Here is an 18,919-nt window from a genome sequence, read left to right on the forward strand (position 1 = left end):
GATGCGTAACTTTGCTTTCGTTCAAGGCCCATCGTTATAGGGTTTGCACTTTTCATAATTGTGAGGCCAAATATGAGTCCCCTGCTTTTCAGCGGAGTGAGAAGCCAGTCTCTCTTGCACCAGCAATGTACTTTGGGAAGCCTCTTTTTGTGCCCCTCCCACTTCGGGAACCCATTTCTGTGTGTGCTTCACGGCCCTGCCAAAAATAATATAGTTCTGACAGCAAGGTAAAAGTTCCTCCGGCATTGCACTACTTTTTTCTTTAGCATGAGCAACTGTTCAATGTCCATAGCATACCAAGAAATACAAAAGGTCTGTCTTCCTGATGTGTTTCATGCACAACCCCTAATTCTTGCTGCAGAGCCTACTGAAGCAAAAAACACCCGATTCAAGGTAGCAAGGCAAAGCAACTCTTAGTTACAATGGCGATGCCTAAGAATGACTCCAGCATGTTAAGGCTACACAGCGCATGCCTGAAGCGCACCCGATTTATACTGCTGTGGGAGCACAGGTAAAGCACACAATAAGGTATTGCTGTGAAGCCACTACTCGACAACCTGCCAGCATGCCAAATCCCAGTGCAACACATGCAGCAACATCAGGCATCTAGCAGAAGTAGTTCACTGAACCAAGGCCACTGAGAGTGATGAACATTGCAAGCAAGCAGAATAAGCAAAAACAGACGAAGCAACCTGTAAACAGTGTTAGGAACAGTGTCACTTAGTGGTTACGGCTGTAACAAAAAGCGCGGAAAGGGCTTCTCAAAAGAAACTGTTTAATGGGCAGACCTGCGCTGTCGTGGCGCAGGGGTTCACTCGAACACGGGCTCCGTCGGGTAGCGTGTCCGAGCCTTCGGGCTGAGGAAAAATGGAACTTGGAAGTTGGGAAAACATAAACAAACGGGTTTACTGGCGCATTTAAGAAACTTAGTTACATAATTTAGAAAAAGAGCAAACAGTCACAAATTAAAAGCTCACAGCGTAGAGCGACTAAAGGAGCCTTGTCGTCAAGGCCCAGAGCAATCGTTCCAGCTTAGGGTGCTTGCTAAATACACTAAGGCTCTGCCTCTTTCACCACACGAGGCACAGATCGGAAGAGTCACAGCACATATCACGCGGAGCTCCGTGGGAATGATCGGGGAGGATACCGAGGCTACTTAGCCCAAAGCTAACCAGGCACTTCTCAGTCACGGTTAATTTCGGGAAGGCGCCTTTGCCCACTTCCTTTCGCCTTCTCCATTGTGGGTCACGTCTCGCGGCGAACCCGACGTAGTGGACGCCATCTCCTTCCCCCCCCCCCCTCTCCTGAAGATCATGGGAAAGAATCCGCAGGTAGTTTCGCAGAGACATCTTTTTTTCTTTTTCATGGGGTCAACGAGGGGTCAAACGACGTGTCCCCAGCAAGGTTGTAACAGCTTCATCTCCCTCCAGACGAGGCTCGACGGGTAGCAGTCGCCGCTGCTTTCCGAAGAGAAGACTTAATTGCTTGCAGATGAACGAACACTTCTCCGTCGCTCGCAACAATGACTTCTTACACGTTGAACAGATTCTTTTGAGGTTGCTCTGAAACTTCAACCACATGCGCAAGCAAGCACTCAACTCTGCTCCAAGGGAACTAGTTCAAAAGAAGGATTACTACAATCTGGTTACTATAGCTGTTGGAGAAAAGCCCACACTAAAAAAACTCTCAGGACCCACATATGCCGAGAAAACAAAACATACTACTACACACATTCAGGCACATAAACGGACGGAAATAAAAGCTTAAGTAGCAATTTTGGATACCTGAAGAGCATGCGGGACCGCTAAGGAAGAACGGCTAAGTGCGTCCCCGTTTCAATTCAATTTGCCCTTCTTGTACTTATGTCGAACTCATACTGCTGCACAATCAAGCTCCACCTCAGATTGCAATTGCTCTTTGATGTCGAGGTTTGCAGCAAGGAAAGGGGTCAATGGTCCATTTTACAATGAATTTTGCGCCTCCGAGATAGCATTGTAGTTTCCAGATAGCCCAAACAATGCAAGCGCACTCTTTTTCGACGCGTAGTATGCATCTCTCAATAGCTGAGTTTTCGGCTCAGGTAGAGAACGGGATGTTCGTTGCCGTAATCATCCTTCTGGCAGAGAACGGCACCTAGCCGTCACACTGGACCGTAAATTCTCGGTCGCAATACGGAGCTCGCAAAACCGGCCGGCTAATCAGTACCGCCTTCAGGTTTAATAAGGACGCTTGCCTCTTTTCTTCCTAAACTACATTTGTCGGCTCTCTCCTGCGGAGAGCACCGGTCAGGGTCTAGTGATTGTAATATCCCGCAAGCTCTAAGAGTGCCCTAATGTCAGTCTTTCTTCTTGGCCGCGGGAAGTATGCTACCGCCGATATTTTAACCTCACTGGGTTTCCTGAAACCTTGGCCTACGTTGTGGCCCAAATAGTCGACGGTTGCCCTCGTAAGGCAACACTTCTCGGCCTTTACAGTGAGCCCAGCGTGACGCAAACGGCTCAGTACTGCTCTCAGATACAATAAATGGTACGCCCATCAATCTGAGAAGACAGCATTGTCGTCCAAGTAGGGCACCGCAAATGCTTCAAAGCTCTTTAAGGGCTTGTCCATTAGACCGGAAAAACAACCGCAGACCTAAATGTGCCACAGATAGGTATGCATCCCAGTAGCGCTTGTTTTCATAGCAAACTCCCCTAAGTACGCGCTTTAGAACTGAATGCCACGTTTCTACGCTGTTGCTCGGCGGACGATGGCCTGAGCTGTGCACTATCTTAATGCCGTACCGCTCTAGAAATGAGATCGTGAGGGCACTCGTGAATACACTACGTTGATCACTTTGGACCTCGCAAGGGCAACCAACACGGGCAAAGACTGATAACAGGAAATTCACCACACTCTCTGACGTCCCCTCGCGCAGCGCGACCGCCTCTGAAAATTTCTTGGCAGGGCATAACATGGTGAAGATATAACGACACCCTGACACTGTTATGGGCAGTGGCCCAACTACATCTATCACCAACCGGTGAAACGACTGAGTAATGATCGGTACTAAACCCATCGGCACTTTTCACTTACCACGAGCCCCTTCCGACCTGCTGACATGCGCCGCACGGCCTTACAAAACGCTCCATGTCCTTAATACATCCAGGCCAATTGTAATCTTGTAAAAGCCTCTGCTTTGTTTTCCTGATTCGCAGGTGGCATGATTGCGAATTGCCATGGGAAAGACGCAGTAAGTCTTGTCGACACTTCTGGGGAACGACTAATTGGTCTCGCCCCACTCCACGCTTATCCTTGCATTAGAGATAAAGCACACCGCCTCTCAACTGGAAAGCAATATTCTCTTTTTTTCCCTTACTCTTTCTGTGGAGCTTTCTGATCTTCTGTATCGTCGGTTCATTTGCTTGTTCCATACCTAGCTCTTCTTGGTTCTCAGTAGCGTCGTGAAACTGCATGACACTGGCGGCAAAAAAAAAACACTCTTTAGGATTCACTCGTTCCGTGGTTGGTCATGCTTATTGGTAGGCTGACCGGTCTCGGGTGCCTCGTTAGTGCGATTTTCTAAACCCTGTTCATCCATTTCTGCCCCAAGTTTAACAGCTATTTCCTCCGCTGTGGAATTCTCCCGAGTGAGCTGTGTTGTAAGTTCTCGCGCCTTCGAACGTGTTAAAGCGTGCACAACTCGGTCTCCAAAATACATCCTTTTCTCCTGTAATTACATATCTGATAGGTTGGCAAAAAAATACGGATAGCATTTAGATAGCTTTCCTGAAAATGCAACTTCGGTTGTAATCGTAACGAAAGGGTCCCCAATTATCACTGCCCCTATAGGCAAGCACACGCTTTGTCCGTCCACCAGCTGTCGGATCCATGCACATCGGCCTGTGTAATCGGGCGGCGACACATACGACGTATGGACAACATCCATCTTTGCGGCTGAGTCGCACAGCACCCTGCATTGCCTCCCGTTCACTACCAGGTCATGCATGTAAGGTTCAGACAGCTTCATGTTTTTATCGCAGTTACTGAGATACGAGAACGCAAGTTTTTCTTTTTGGCAGTTCACTGCTCTGTGACCCGGCTCATTGAATCTGTAGCAAGTGAGCGGCCTCATAGCCTCAAACACGACTTTTTCTTTCTTCGCTTTGCACCCTTCTCCTTGTCTTCCTTTCGCTGAGGCTTATCGGACGAAACCCTTCTTTCGTCTTTCTCGACTGTAGAGCGCCCAAAGTGCCTCTCGTGACGGTAATTCGCACTCCTTCCGAAATTACGGGGCCCATGAACTCTAGTGTTGTTAAACTGCCGGCACGAAGCATACTCCTCAATGAGTCCGGCAGCTTTTGTCGCAGACGTTACGTTGTCCCGGACCTGTAGCCAATTTCTTTCCTCTTCAGGGAGGCAGTCGTAAAAATGCTCAAACAAAATTCTCTCAACTACAGCGTCCCGGTAACTGTAGACCTCAGTGCTCTTTAACCATTCGACCAAGATCACTTGCAACTTTTACAAAAAATCGGGATAGCTCTCGTCCCTCGAATTCATAGCTCCCTGAAATCTTTGCCTGAACGCCTCGACACTTAGTCTGTGTTTTTGTAGAAGGCAAGCCTTGACCATCTCGTAATTTATGGGGGTTATTCTTGTAATAACGCTCAAACGGCTAGAAGCAGTACTCGCTCTCTAGCACCGGCGTGCCAGCCCTAGCAGTCAGAGCTGTGACCCCCAACCCGCGGTGCGGTAAGTCGCAACCACGGCGGATTCGTGCCAGAGGGGACAAAGACGTGTATTCTAATCGCATGAGCGTTAATTGCTCCCGAGCATTGCAATTAGCAGCAAGCAACAAAGCAACCGCCGCAACGAGGGAGCGTTCCGCTAGCGTACGGGGGTAAAAAGCGCAAAGCAGGGTGGAACGCACACAAAACGGTTGGGGAGGAAGGTTCCGCTCAACTCGCTGGTTCCTCGCTCACGGCCCGCGACGGTCATTTCACACGCAATGGCCGGGAGATAACGGCAGCGGTCTCCGTGGCAGATCTGCGTCCGTGCACAGCTCCCGCCATAAGACAAGATCCCGGGAGAACCGCGCGTTCGCTCTTTCTCCCGGGCTGTGGAGAGGAGGTCTCCGTTCTAAGAGGGGAAAGACGGAAAGTCTAAGCGGCGGCATCGCTGCGGGGCGCGAAAGGAAGCCGGGGCGGCGTGAGTGCCCTCCCTCGCAACCCTCTCGAACGGCACCTGCATAACATCGCGTGATAATTACGCGCGACAGTTACTATGGGACAGGGGAGTCACCTGTATCCCCACATCCCCCCTCTTTAAATTGCCGTACGGCAGCGAAGCGACCGCATTCACCGAGGGGTGTACAGAGTGGGTCCAGCGAAACGCCGTTTGACTTTAAAATCAATTAAGAAAAGTTTCAGCTCAAAGCCACCGGTGTCGTCGTCAAAGGCCGTGGACGCCAGGACAGGAATGCCGTGCAGACGACCACCATGGACGACCGTGGAGCCAAGTACTGAAGGGGGTCGATGAACGCAGGTCCCGCTTGAGATGGTCAGTCGGCCAGGACAGCTTTCCGCGGACGCGCGGGCGGTAGGCAGGGTTGGGGCAATTAAGCACGGTGTTGTCCCGTTGCATAGTGTACAGCAGGCCTCCGCTCAGCCGGTTGCACCGCTCGCTCTAGGGCCCGCCTTCTTTTCCTCTCGGCTTGGCGACAAAGGCGCTTCGACCAATTTTCCTGCGGCCGCCCAGGGCTTTGCGAGGCGGGCCCAGCGGGGTACTATGCTGCTCTCGAGGGCGAAGCCTCTGCCGCGGGGGACTCCAAGGCGGTTTCTCTGCGGCAGTTGTTTGCGGTGGTAGATACAAGCGCCGGTTTCCCCGAATTCTCGCTCGCTCGTCCCGCGGCCGACCGGAAGCTGTTTTTCAACATGGCTGCTTGGAGGTGCAGCAGGCTCTTGGTTCTGGAATGCGGCCGCCTTCCCAACGGCCTGGCTTTCGATGTTCGAAGCAGCAACGGTCGTCTCAGCGCCCGCCAGCTCTTCTCCGGGCTCGCCGCGAAGGCTACTTGGCGGCTGCAAGGCTGCCTTTGTCTCCCAGTTACTTTCCCATTTTACACATTTTTTTAAAACCTAAATTAACCCCGCTCGGTCTGTTGCGAAGAGAAAGCGTGCGCTTGCTCTGGAAGCTACAGTGCGAAATATGGAAGGTGTGTTATGTCCATATTAAGCAAGAGAAATTACTCCTTGCGCAATGGCCAGAGTTCTGCCGTGGGCATAAGTGGTAACAAGGCACTGGGCTCTGTTGTCGAGCCTTGTATATCGGTGCGGCTGCCTGCTGGCGGGGGAGGGTGTTCTCCACCGGCAGCTCGTTCCCTCAGTCAAGTAGGGTTTGAGATCAGTGACATTCACCTGCCCGCCGGTCGGTCTTGGCGTCAAGTCCACCAGCCTGTAGATGAATAAGGGAAGTTTCTCCCTACCTACATTAGAACCCGTTTATTTAGACGCCAGAGAAGAAGAGAATTTCTTACTGGTGTCGCTCAGGACAGGCTTGCGCCTCAACACCAGGGCACCCGGTTTGTAGTGAATTTCCCTGTGAGACCGATCTTACTGCGCTTTCTGCTGGGCCCGAGAAGTGCTCAAATTCCGGCGGGCTTTGTGTAAAGCCTCCGTCATCCTCGCGCGCAGCTCGGTCGCGTGGTTCGCGCGTGCCGACGAAGAAATCGGGGTGTTGCAGCGAACCTGGAGAGTAAGTTCTACCGGATTCGTCAGCTCCCTGCCAAGGTTCAGAGCGGCAAGTTTATACCCGGTCGAAGTGTTCACGGTCGACCTGAGACCAAACCCAATCTCGGGGAGACAGGTCTCCCAGTCGCTGTGAGTATCCGCAAATGGAACGAGTATGTGCTTGGAGTTGTGGTTCAGGCGATCCGTGGGATTTGCCTGGGTGTGGTACGTGGTTGTTCTTTTGTGCTTGATGCCAATTGGCACACAGAAGTCCACAAAGAATTGCAGTGAAGTACGATGCATTGTCCGTTATCAACGGCCCGATGTAGCCGAATAATGTGAGCACCTCGATCAGCTTCCCCATGATTGCGCGTGCCGTCAGGTTTCGAAGTGGGAACAGTTCCACCCATTTGCTGAAATGGTCTGTTACAAGGAGCAGAAGATGGTTTCTAGTCGTAGTCCTGGGGTAAGGTCCCATGACGTCACAAGCCGCAATTTGCCAAAGAACCTGGCTATTTATCAGCTGCATAAGCCCTGTTGTGCGTCCACCGCGCGGCTTGACGCTTTGGCACACGTCGCACGAGCGGGCGTAGCGAATCGCATTCCGCTGCATGCCAGCGCAGGTGGCGATTGGGCGCAACTTATACGTCATAGGGCCATTTGCATGCCCAACAATGCGTGTGTCATGAAAGTAGCGTAAAAGTGATCCTCTCAACGTGCGTGGAATCGTCACCTTGAAGGACTTGTGTGTATATTTCTCGGAGGGATACATCTCTGCAGGATGCGATCGTAGTCGAGCAGATAGGAATCCATCGCGCTCACATCATTACCAGCTCTGTTCGAACGCCCCGTACGGGCAACAATACCAGTTGCCTCCATGTGCGCCGCGGCAGCGCTGCCCGTCTCCCTGCGTAGAACACTTTTCGACAAAATGGATCCTCCCGCTGTGCCTCAAATTGCTCCTATCTGCTGATAACGCTCCCCACTGAACTGACGAATTCCAAGTCGTTCACGCTTTCGCCCCTGGAAGGTGGGTAGTCCCTTCCCTCGGGGTGTTTGGTGAGCTTCGCGGCAGTCGCTCTTCTCCGGCTATCATGCGCGGCGGATTGGGTAGTGTTGTTACTTCCCACGCCATCAATTGGCGCGCGCATAAGTGTAAAGTCGTAACGCTGGAGGAGTAGCGCCCATCGCGCTAGGCGTCCGCTCGGCTCGGCTAGGCGCCTCAGCCACTTGAGTGTTATGTGATCAGTCTCAATCACGAAGGCGACTACGTCGACTTCCGCAGGGCGAAAAAAATCGCGAGGCGTTATTTTTTTGTCACGGAATGGTTTCTCTCTGCGGGCGTTAATGAGCGGCTGGCGAACGCCACCGACCTCAGGCTACCTTCATGCTCTTGAAGCAGGTGTAATTAAGCCCAGGTCACAAGCGTCCGTGTGGGCCTCAAATTCTCTGTTCAGGTCAGGCAGCCTCAGGCTCAGCCTAAGGCAGGCTCTGTGGTTTCCGCGAGCGCGCAAGTGAAATGGCGTAGTGCCGCCTCTTGCTCGGGTCCTCAATGCCACTTCACACCTTTTCTCAACAATGCCGTTAAGGGGCTTGCAGAGCTGCGCAATCTGGGATAAACTGGCGGTAAAAGTTCACCTGCCCCTGAAAGCGTCTCAGTCCGCCCATGTCTGCTGGCGACTGAAACTGCAAAATTTCCCGCAGCTTGTCCTCGCATGAGGGAAGGCGTCTTTTGTCTAGCGTGAATCCCAACAGTGTTACTCGGGTTGCTGCTATCTGGGTCTTGTTCGTGTTCAAAGCGATTCCCGCTTACCTCAGCCTTTCTAATACGTCCCTGAGGTAGCTTAAGTGCTCATCAAATGTTGACGAACACACCACAATGTCTTCAAGTTAAGGAAGAGCGTGGTGCCATCTTGCATCGCCTAGGACACGGCCCATCAGACGCTTGTACATCGCGGGCGATTCGACCAGGCCGAACGGCAATTGAGTAAACTGGAAAGTCCCCTGTAACAAGTGAAAGCTGTTTTCTTTCGGTCGCTGGGAGTCATATCAACCTGGAAGTATCCTCTCCCAAGCAGCAGAAGTAATTGGCCCAACATTGGAGCCGTATTGGCAAGGGCCAGCCCTACAAAGGACCATGATGGGACCATCCTGCTGCAATATTGGGCCGATGACCTGTGCTGCTTGGGCTGCTGGGATAGAGCGTAGTCAAGTTCTCCGCCCCACCAACATTAGACACGATCGAGAGAATGCTCGGAAGTGGTTATGCGTCCTTCCGTGTCACCTCGTTCAGGCATCGATAGTGCACACAAAGGCGGGTAGTTCCATCCTTTTTGGGCAACAGCACCACCAGAAACCCCCAGGGGCTATTTGAACGTTCCACAAAGCCTGTGTCGAGAAGTTCGTCCAGAGCTTTATCGAGCGCTTTCCTCTTACTAAGCTGATTGGCCGAGGATTGCACTTCCACGGAACGGCGTCGCCTGTCTCATTTTTGTGCCTAACCGGGGTAGTGCAGGCAGGCTGCTCCGTGAATACAGCGTCGTATTCGTTCAGGAGCACAGACAAGTGCACATTTTCGTTTCCCGACAAACCGCCTGAGTTGTTCAGCAGAAGGTGGGAGCTCTGCGCTGCCGCCGCTGCGCAGAGTTCCACCGCAGGGGGACAGGGGGTCGCACGGGAGGGGAGGAGTTCCCTTCTGCGCTTTTTTTCTCGGTGCCGTCGACCGGCTGGTATGGCAGGTCGGCCGAAGGCGTTTCGAGCTGCTTTCTCGGGCCATCGTTGCGTATGTCTGCGCGCGTAGGATCTGAAAGCGAATGTGTTTTGAAGCTTTTGGGGGCTTAACCAAACGTTTCTTGTTGCCACATGCTCGCTCTCTATATCCTTCGTTGCAGATTACAATAGCAATGCACGTCTTGGTGTGTAAGTCTCTACCAAGATTAATTGGAACCGATAGGCCGAGGAGGTGAGCGAAGCACTAGCGCCTCACTCTTTCCTCCTACCGCACACACAAGGCGCGCGGCACCGCTCGCGTGCGGTGTGCCGCTGGCTAATCCGAAAGTGAGGTTGCTCGCACGTGGTCGGAGACCGTTTCGATAGAGATTCTCGCATACCTAGTCGCCAAACAGGGATGTGCTTGCTCCTGTGTCTAGCAAAGCCATGAACTTACGTTGAGCAGCCGTAAGCTCATTAAGGGAGACTTGCGCGTTGCTGGGGGGCTCCAAACGTGAATACAGCGGGGCTAGGAGTTCGTGTGACTCACTGAGCAACGCTGTTCACGCCACTAGCTGTGCACTGTTGCTCACCGGCGGCTCCGTTCGTTTCCCGAAAGCGCGTGCTCTTGGTCCACGGGGCGTCTGCACTCCAGGGCGTAGTGACCTCGTTGGTAGCACCGGTAACAGAGGATGTTCCGCCGTTGCAGGGCGGGGCAGTTGCCGCCTCGCGCCGGTTGACCGTTCCCCCCTGCCGGGCGTATCATCGCAGTTTCCCTTTGCTCAAGCGTCCTCGGATCAGCATCTCGTTCCCGATTCTGCGTCCCTTGGCCAGGTACAGCGTGTGCTGCCCGAATAGCGTACGTGTACGTGTCGAGAACTCAGACAATTTCTAACCGTTTCTCAGTTGCCCTTCAGTGAATGCAACCGCTTCGGCACCCCCGGAACGAATGCGAAATGTGTCCCCGTTCCAGGCGCATCGCGGCTCAAGTGCCTGCGAGGCTGTCGGTAGTGGCCGAAACGCGCGGGAGGCGAGTATGTCAGCCTGTATGCGCTTGGCTGCGAAGGCGAGTTCATCCAAATCCCTAAACTGCTTGCCTCGTAGGTAGGCTGCGAAGGTAAGCGGTGAGCTTGTCGCGTGACGCGCTCTACCTTCTCGCCGTTCTGAGCTGAGGGGCCCATGATACGATAAAGTTCATCCATCGCCGTCACGTACTCAAGCAAGGATTAGTCCGGATGCTGGGTACGCAGCTCCAACTCGCGCCGCAGACGACGCTCGTAATGTGCTGGCAAGAACTCCTCGCGAAACCTAGCTCGGAACTCCTCCATTGTGCGTGACCGATGACAAGCAAGGCGGACCCAGCGGGCAGCCTGATCTGTCAGTGAGACTGGCACGACACGCTGGGAAAGTCCACCCGTAGCCTCGGTCTCGTCTCTGAAACGGGTGTTTGCAGGTTGTTCTGCACGATACCCGTGAGGCTCTCTATGAGGCGCAAGGCGTTGCGCAACACAACCTCTTGGGGGTTGGCCTGCCCAGGAAGTTCAGGCTGAGGGGCCTCGAAGGGTGAGCGAGGCTGCGCAGGTTGCGCCACGCTGCCGCACCTGGCGGCATAGCGCTTGGCGAGAACTGCCTAGCGTTTCCTCTCATCTGAACCAATGTGTCGAGTGGATCACCCCGGCTCAAACGACATTAGATCGCAAGGGCTAGTGTCAGCCTGTACGAATACACCGGCAGTAGTTGTTACTGCCGTGTCAACGTTTTGCTCCTGAGATGCCAGATCGGACAGCTACAGCAGGGGCTGGAAGTCAATCTCGCTGGCCGCCATGCCGCCATGGCTAGCCTGTGTGTCGGCAGTCGGTCATATAGACACTTGGTTTGTCACACCTCCAGCCCCACGTTAGGCGCCAAGAATATGGGGGTTAATTATGTAATAACGCTCAAAGGGCTAGAAGCAGTACTCGCTCTCTAGCACCGGCGTGCCAGCCCAAGCAGTCACACCTGTGACCCCCAACCCTTGGCGCGGTAAGTCGCAACCACGGCGGGTTCGGGCCATAGAGGACAAACACGAGTATTCTACTCGGATGAGCGTTTATTGCTCCCGAGTAATACAATTAGCAGCAAGCAACAAAGCAACCACTGCAACGAGGGAGTGTTCCGCTCGGCTACGGGAGTAAAAAGCACAAAGTAGGGTGGAACGCACACAAAATCGTTGGGGAGGAAGGTTCCATTGACCTCGCGTGGTTCCTCGCTCATGGCCCGCGGCGGTCAGTTTACACGCGGTGGCCAGGCGATAACGGCAGCGGTCTCCGTGGCAAATCTGTGTCCGTGCGTGTGCACAGCCCCAGCCAGAAGACGAGCGGGCCCCGGGAGGACCGCGCGTCGGCGCCTTCTCCCGGTCCGGGGAAACGAGGTCTCTCCGTTCTAAGAGCGGAAAGAGGAAGTCTCCTCGGCGCGTCACTGCGGGGCGCGAAAGGAAACGAGAGCGGCGTGAGCGCCCACTCTCGCAAACCTCCCGAACGGCACGTGCATAATATCAAGTTATAATTACGCGCGACAGTTACTATGGGACTTGGGTTCGCGTGTATTCCCACAAGTTGTCCGCGTCCTCCTTGCTGAGCCGCGCGACAACCTGCGCTGCCTCGTAGGGTAGAACCGTCAGTAGCCTCTGAGACAATGTGTCTCAACTGCGGGGCAGTTTCTCGCACGTTCGTTCAAAATTTGCTAGATACAGACCAATATTGCTGATACCACATATGGCTACATGTGCCTAGACATCATGAATTTTGCTTCCTTGTTGAAAAAAGGTACCACTCGCAAGGAACAATTGCCCGATCTCTTGCTCAGCTCCACTTCAAACTTAAGGGGTTCTAATTCCCGCTCCTGTTTTTTTTGTCAGCCTCTCTTTCACGTTCACGCCTCTGTTCCTCTTTATCCTGCTCTTTCTGCTGTCTGAGCTGCTCTTAGTTTTTTGTTCTTTGAGGCTCCACGCCTCACTGAGCTCCTCATGATTTGCCCCATGGGTTTTCGCGACTTCATGTGTTTTCGCGCCAAACCCTTTGTATCGATCCGCAGTTCTGAAAACAACAGCAACAGGTCCGGCTTGTGCAACTTCTTTAGGTTCATGATAGTTCTGTCTAGGCTGTTTCCAAAAATCTATGCAAAAATACCAAACCTCTACGATTTAAGCACAGGTCTCTACTAGTTCTAAATTTTAACCATCTTTTAGAATCCGGTCCACATCCGAGTAAAACCAAGCACTCACCCAGGCATGTGGCCATGTCACGAGACAGCTGCTCTCCCGCTGGTTGAGCGTTGTTGCCGCTGGTAGGTTCCGATCTCACCGCTGGTCACCAGTTGCCGCGGCGCAGGGGTTCACTCGAACCCGGGCTCCGTGGCGTAGCTTGTTCGAGCCTTCGGGCTGAGGAAAAATGAAACTTGAAGGTAGGAAAACGAACAACAAACGAGTTTACTTGCACGTTGAAGAAACGTGATTGCATAATTTAGAAGAAGAGCAAACAGTCACCAATTAAAAGTACATAACCTCCAGCGACTGGATGAGCCTTGTCGTCAGGGCCCAGAGTGATCGTACCGGCTCAGGATGCTTGTTAAATACACTAAGGCTCCCTCCCCCTTTCACATCACGAGGCACAGATCGGAAGAGTCACCGCACATAGCAGGCGCAGCCCCGTGGGAATGGGCGATGATGATAAGGATGTCCGCTGCTACTTCGGCCAAAGATGTACGTCCATCCAAACCAGGTATTTGTCAGTCACGGTTAATTTCGGGCAGGAGCCTTTACCGGCTTCCATGCGTCGTCTTGTCCATCGTGGGTCGCGTCTCGTGGCGAACCCGGTATAGGGGAGCCCATCTGCTCCCTCCCCCTCCTCTTGAAGAGCGTGGGAAATATTCCGCAGGTAGTTTCCCAGAGACATCCTATTTTATTTTTCGTGGTGTCAACGAAGGGTAAAACGAGTTGTTCCCAGCAGGGTTGTAGCAGCACCCACAAAGAACTACATGACTAGGCGACGGCATACCAACAAGTGTAATCGCCGGTCTTCTAACAGAACACCCGTGCTCTCGGCTGTGATTAGTTTAAAGCTGACAACGAACTTTCGAGATACAGCTTGCAAAGTAATTACAGCAGTCGGAAACAACTTAGAATCGTCTCCATCTGGTACGATCAATTAAGCTGAATATGCTCAAGTCTTGTATAACAAAGAGCACGACAACTCCGCGTGCTGGCAGCTTTGAAGAATGCACAGATAACGAATAGAAAGCGTTGCAGCGTTATCTCCCTCTTAAAAAAGTATCGATCTGATGCTTTACAGAAAGAGAATTGTGGGCAAAAATAAACACCAAGTGCCAAAATAATCGCTGAAATTGCTAGCACAGTGTCCATTAGCATCCATAGTAAAGCTTTAGCGCACAACGTGTAAAATTTCTAGGCATGCATGGCGTTACTGAGTCGATGTTGCTCTGTAGGGGCCTATTTCGTAGTCTGTCATACACGATGAACGATCTTCTACAAAAGATTTTAACTCAGTCTGCGACGGCGAATGGACATGCACACCTATACATGGTCACCCCAATCATATTACGCATAGCGTGAACGTAGACTGTCGCGTAGGGTGTCGGTGCACTGTTTGTCTACGCAGGATCGGCAGTCGTCGTGCTTCTTTCATGCGCTGTAGGCAGGCGGCGCTGTCGATATTGTCTTTTTTGACAACGTGTGGCAGCATGACATTGAGCGTGGTCGTGGCCTCCATGCCATGGACGAGCTTGAAAGGCGTCCTCTGTAAAAGGCGAGCTTAAAAGGCGTCCGTGTTGTAAGTGAACATGATGTAAGGCAGGATGACGTGCCAAGCCTTGTGCTGGGCATCTAAATCCAGCCCGAGCATGTCAGGGATAGTTTTGTTCAGACGTTGAGCAAGTCCTTTGGTTTGCGGATAGTACGCAGATGTCATCTGGTGGCTTGTTTGGCTGTAAAGCAGGATGGATTGCGTTAGCTTCCCATGAATGCTCTTCCTCTGTCCATAATGGGTCCTTCTTGGGCGCTGCGTCGCAGAAGAATGCACTGCACGAAAAATTTGGCGACTTCTCATGCTGTTCTGTTCAGTAGGGCTTTTGCCTCGGCGTAGTGGGTCAGGTAGTTTGTCGCTACGTTACTCCACTTTGTTGACTTTCGGAAAATCCAAGCAGGTCCATGCCACTCTGTTGAAAGGGTCTTGATGGAGGTTCATTAAGGTTCTTATTCAATCAGGTTCAATAAGAAGCTTATTTCCACAACACGGCGTTTTCATTTACCTTGAGACTAAAAGAGAATGGAGAGGAAAATTTGTGAAATGCACTCACTCGATGCACTATGCATGCTCAGTGCCGTGCTGAACCATGAAGGTGCCGTGACGACTACATCACTGAACGTAAGTTGCTTGTGTGATCGGACAGTTGTGCGGACGGCACTTTACATAGTTCATCTCTTTTATGAAGGCACTGCAAGAACCACGAGGTACAGCTGTTAGGTTTTTGTTTTTTCTGCAGCAAATAAGTCAAAAGGTTAGCCGAAAAAATATTTCTGTGATTCTCTTCTTATATGCGTTGGGACAATTCGCAGGTGAAGTTTTCATAGGTTCGCCATGGTACGAAGCGCACGCATGCCCACGCCGATGCCTGAAAACTGACTTTCCAGCTAACTCGCGAGCTCAATGTAGAGCCAGGCCACTGCTGTCGAGAGTCGTAAGGGGCGCCGAAAAACCTTCCGTGGAATGTAAAACGCGTCGGTGTAGTAGCACGTCACTGACAACTGACCATACTTGCACAACAACCACTTAACACTGTTTAACACTATAAGACGTTACACCCGATCCTGATGCAGGATGCTCCAACAGCTGACAGAGAGTTCTAGAATAAAAAATGCACGTTCTCACGCAGTAAACGCAAGCATATTCGGGACATTTTGGTTTATGTTAAATCATTCAATGTAGGCAGACGGGAAAACTCCGCTGATAGTGGCGCCATCCGGTTTGAATGAAGAGATCAATTTCTACAACAAAGCAGTGCTCGTTATGCCTAGGAGCTGCCGAATCATCCAATGAAATAAAAAGCAGTCCAAATTTATCATCCGTGTCATTTGTTATAGGCAAGATAAGACAAAGAGAAAGCCCTGCACTCAGTTAATAGCCAGTTCACGTGCCGAAAAACGCACTAACACAGATGAGTTCACATCGAAGCGAGAGGCTCCGCTTTATAGTGCCCCGCCACGTTGGCTATCCTTTGTACGCTATGCGTTTTGCCCGGATTCTTCGACCCCTTTCGCTGCGTCCAAACCACCCCATCTGCTTCCGGCATTGTGACGAATCATGTGTGCCCGCTGCAGCAAATTATGACGCTTTTTATTAAGACACAAGCTCGGAATACGGATCCTGGTCAACCTCATCAAATTGAACATGACACATACGAGTTGGCCAGCTCAGCTCATCTTACAGAAAAGGCGTACCGACGGCTGGCCACAGAGTGAGGCATATGACAACAGCCGAAGCGTGAAACATTCCCTCGCCAGCACCTGCATCCTAAAATTCCTGTCATAGCATCAGGAAGAAAAATGCCGACACAGCTCCAAGACTACTTAGTAGAACGACGCAGAAAAAAATGAGTGGCCACCAACCTCCTTTAAAAGCAGGAAAGAAATGCAATGTATGACGTCATTGAGAGAGTGCACTACACACCGTGTGATTAATGAATTCGCCAGCCACACTACCAGCAACCCAAAGAAAGGGAATTGGAAGCCCGGAGCCAGGTGGCCGGAGAGATAGAAAGCAGGCGATTGTGCACCGCGATCAAGTCTGTGCGAATGCGGGTGCGATAGCATAAACGAGTTGAATATAACAGCGTCTATATTTGAGACTTATCACAAAGACACAAAAAGAATGATATTGGCAAATATTGCAGGTTAGGGCACACTCCATGGTAGTTAGCTTGCACGTCACTTATGAGGCATGGGAGAGTCATCTCTGCCACCAAATCTGGCTGTGATCTGGTCAGTCAGGAAGAACATATTTTGCTGAGGCAGGTCGAAAAAACGTCTTGCTCACAGGAGATTATGTGTCTGGCTTTGATCTTTCGTGCAAAATTTGACCACATTTTTCAGCCATTAGCACCTAAAACATTGGCGAGTAGTTTCGGTGAACTCTGTATTCGCATCCTCTGTGTACTAAAGGTCAATATTTCCTGAGTGCTTAGTTTTGCAGGGTGAATGTCAGCACAACAGAGTTAGCAAGTTTCACTACTGATTCCATTTCTCGAGACTCTACGTGACGCACTTCTCGCCGCACATAGAACACCTTAAGGTTTTAAGTGAGCGAGAAGGTCATTCTCCAAGTACCATGTCGAGATGCCCTTGATAATAAAAGTGTTCACACAGCACTGCGCACTGCGTCAACAGGGCTTTCAATCATGTTTCGTCGATTGGACAGGACTGCAAAAGGATGTCGGCCTGGTCTTCTGTGGAAATATCCAGGCGAAAAATCTGTAGTGTTCAGAATCAGCTGCAAATCAGTGCAAATCTCTCAAATACTAAAGGGCCGTGAAGAGCATTATCAGAATCCTCACCACTTGTTACTTCAGATGACCATTCATTTTGAAACACTCGCTGTCCACGTCGACCATGTCATGGGGGCAGCCACCTCAGGACAGTCGGCCACCTCGTCACAATCCACGATCGTTGAGTCATCCTGATTGATGAGACTGCACTGGTTTGGTGTTCATCCCAAGCTCTGGATGCTGCGTGCAAAGTGAGGCCATGGCCATCTTCTCTGCACTGGCGTCCGATTGCTGCCATCTCCTTACAACTGCTGGCGCCGGAACAACCGTCCCCTTTTCGTAGAGACAAGTACTGCCTTGAAGACGTGGCCGTCTTCCCATACTCGAAATAGTACCAGTTAAAATATGACAGCTGAGGTGACAGTGTACCGAACAGTCTTCATCCTCGTCCTCCCTCGTAACAAACCTTTTGTGCCAAGAGTCAAGGACCTCTGGGCAAAGCTTTCAAGGGGCGCCTAGTTCACAAGGCTTGAATTGAAAAACACCGGTGGGCAGAGCTTGACACCGACGCACAGAGGCTTGTCACAATCAACATGCCCCAAAACGCCTGTGCAAACATTGGTCATTAGTGTGGGTGTTTAACAGTGGCGCCATAGACCAAGGTGTCAGCACGAAAACTGCAGTTTTTAGGTGGCTGATCAGCTGACGTTGCTAGTTGCCTGACGACAAATGCGGCCAAGTCCAGGACTGGGGATGAGTCAGGAGATAGATGGCGCACAAAAAAGCTGTAGGGTTTTAACTTAGTTACACCCATTAGACATGCGAAAACCTGTGTTTTGCAGGGCTGGCTCATGATTTTGCTTTGCTGTGTGGTCGGCACGTCTGGCGACGATAATAGTTTCACAGTAGAATTAGTTGATGACAATGACGATGTGCAAAGCACAACGTGAAAGTTGCGTTGCAGTTCTGGCGTGATCGGCTGCGGTGATAGCATAGTGCTCTTGTGCAGTGGCAAGCGAAGTTGATCTGCACGCACTGTCGCGGGTTCAAGTCTCAGTCGCAGCAATGTTTCTTTAATTCAACACGGCGTAGCCTTGGCGTTGGCATAAACCAAACTGGCAAGATTCTTGGCCGATGTTCGTGAGCGTATGAGTGCTTTCGCACTAAAATGCTCTAACTCCTCATCAACTCCTCAGCAGGTGATGAGTACAGAATTTGATGCAGCCACACCAGCCTTCTATGTGCAGGGCTTACATTTTGGTGAGAGGGATAGCCAACGCTGCCCAGGAACAGCAGCAGTGCCGAAGTTGTGAGGGCCAAAGCAGTCAGCGTGGATTTACAGCAGTGCCGCCGTGACAACAAAAGTCACTTTTCAAAAGCTACTTGAGCACGCCCTGCTCGTTGAGAGAGCGGGATCCAGTCCATAAATAGTTGCACTCGTTGCGCAGCGTGACTGGCGTGCGCCAATGAGCTCCTGCTTTGTGTGCCGTGGCGTGCAAAGTTCACTCATTCAAGGGTTGTGGCTGCTGCTCCTGCTGCTCTCATTCCGTGCCTGTCTGAAAGAAGTGCAGTAAATACTACGGTCGATAACCTCTTGCATGAGTCCTGGAACATACCCTGCAAAAGAAAACAGTGTTATGTAATGTGTATCTAAACTTGATTTTCACAATACAAGTTGTTGCAGTCTTGACTGGGCACACAACTTCTCCTTTTCTGGCCCACAGTTGCTTCCTTTTCGATTGTCGCTCCCCATCCTTGGTGACTGCTTGAGCAAGGCTAGTGCTTTCATTGTGATGGACGATGGCTAGCATAGTCCTAATCATATAACAAGATATTAAGATCAAATGTACAAAAGAGCAGTTAGGCTTATTCTTCAATATATAAAGCAAGACAGCCACCTGTGAAGGGTGTGCCTTGTACACATAATGTCTGTGGAAAATGACGCTGACTTTGGGTCGAACTTGATCAAC

This window comes from Amblyomma americanum, chromosome 11 (assembly GCF_052857255.1).
Source record: "Amblyomma americanum isolate KBUSLIRL-KWMA chromosome 11, ASM5285725v1, whole genome shotgun sequence".
In the NCBI taxonomy this organism is placed as follows: domain Eukaryota; kingdom Metazoa; phylum Arthropoda; class Arachnida; order Ixodida; family Ixodidae; genus Amblyomma; species Amblyomma americanum.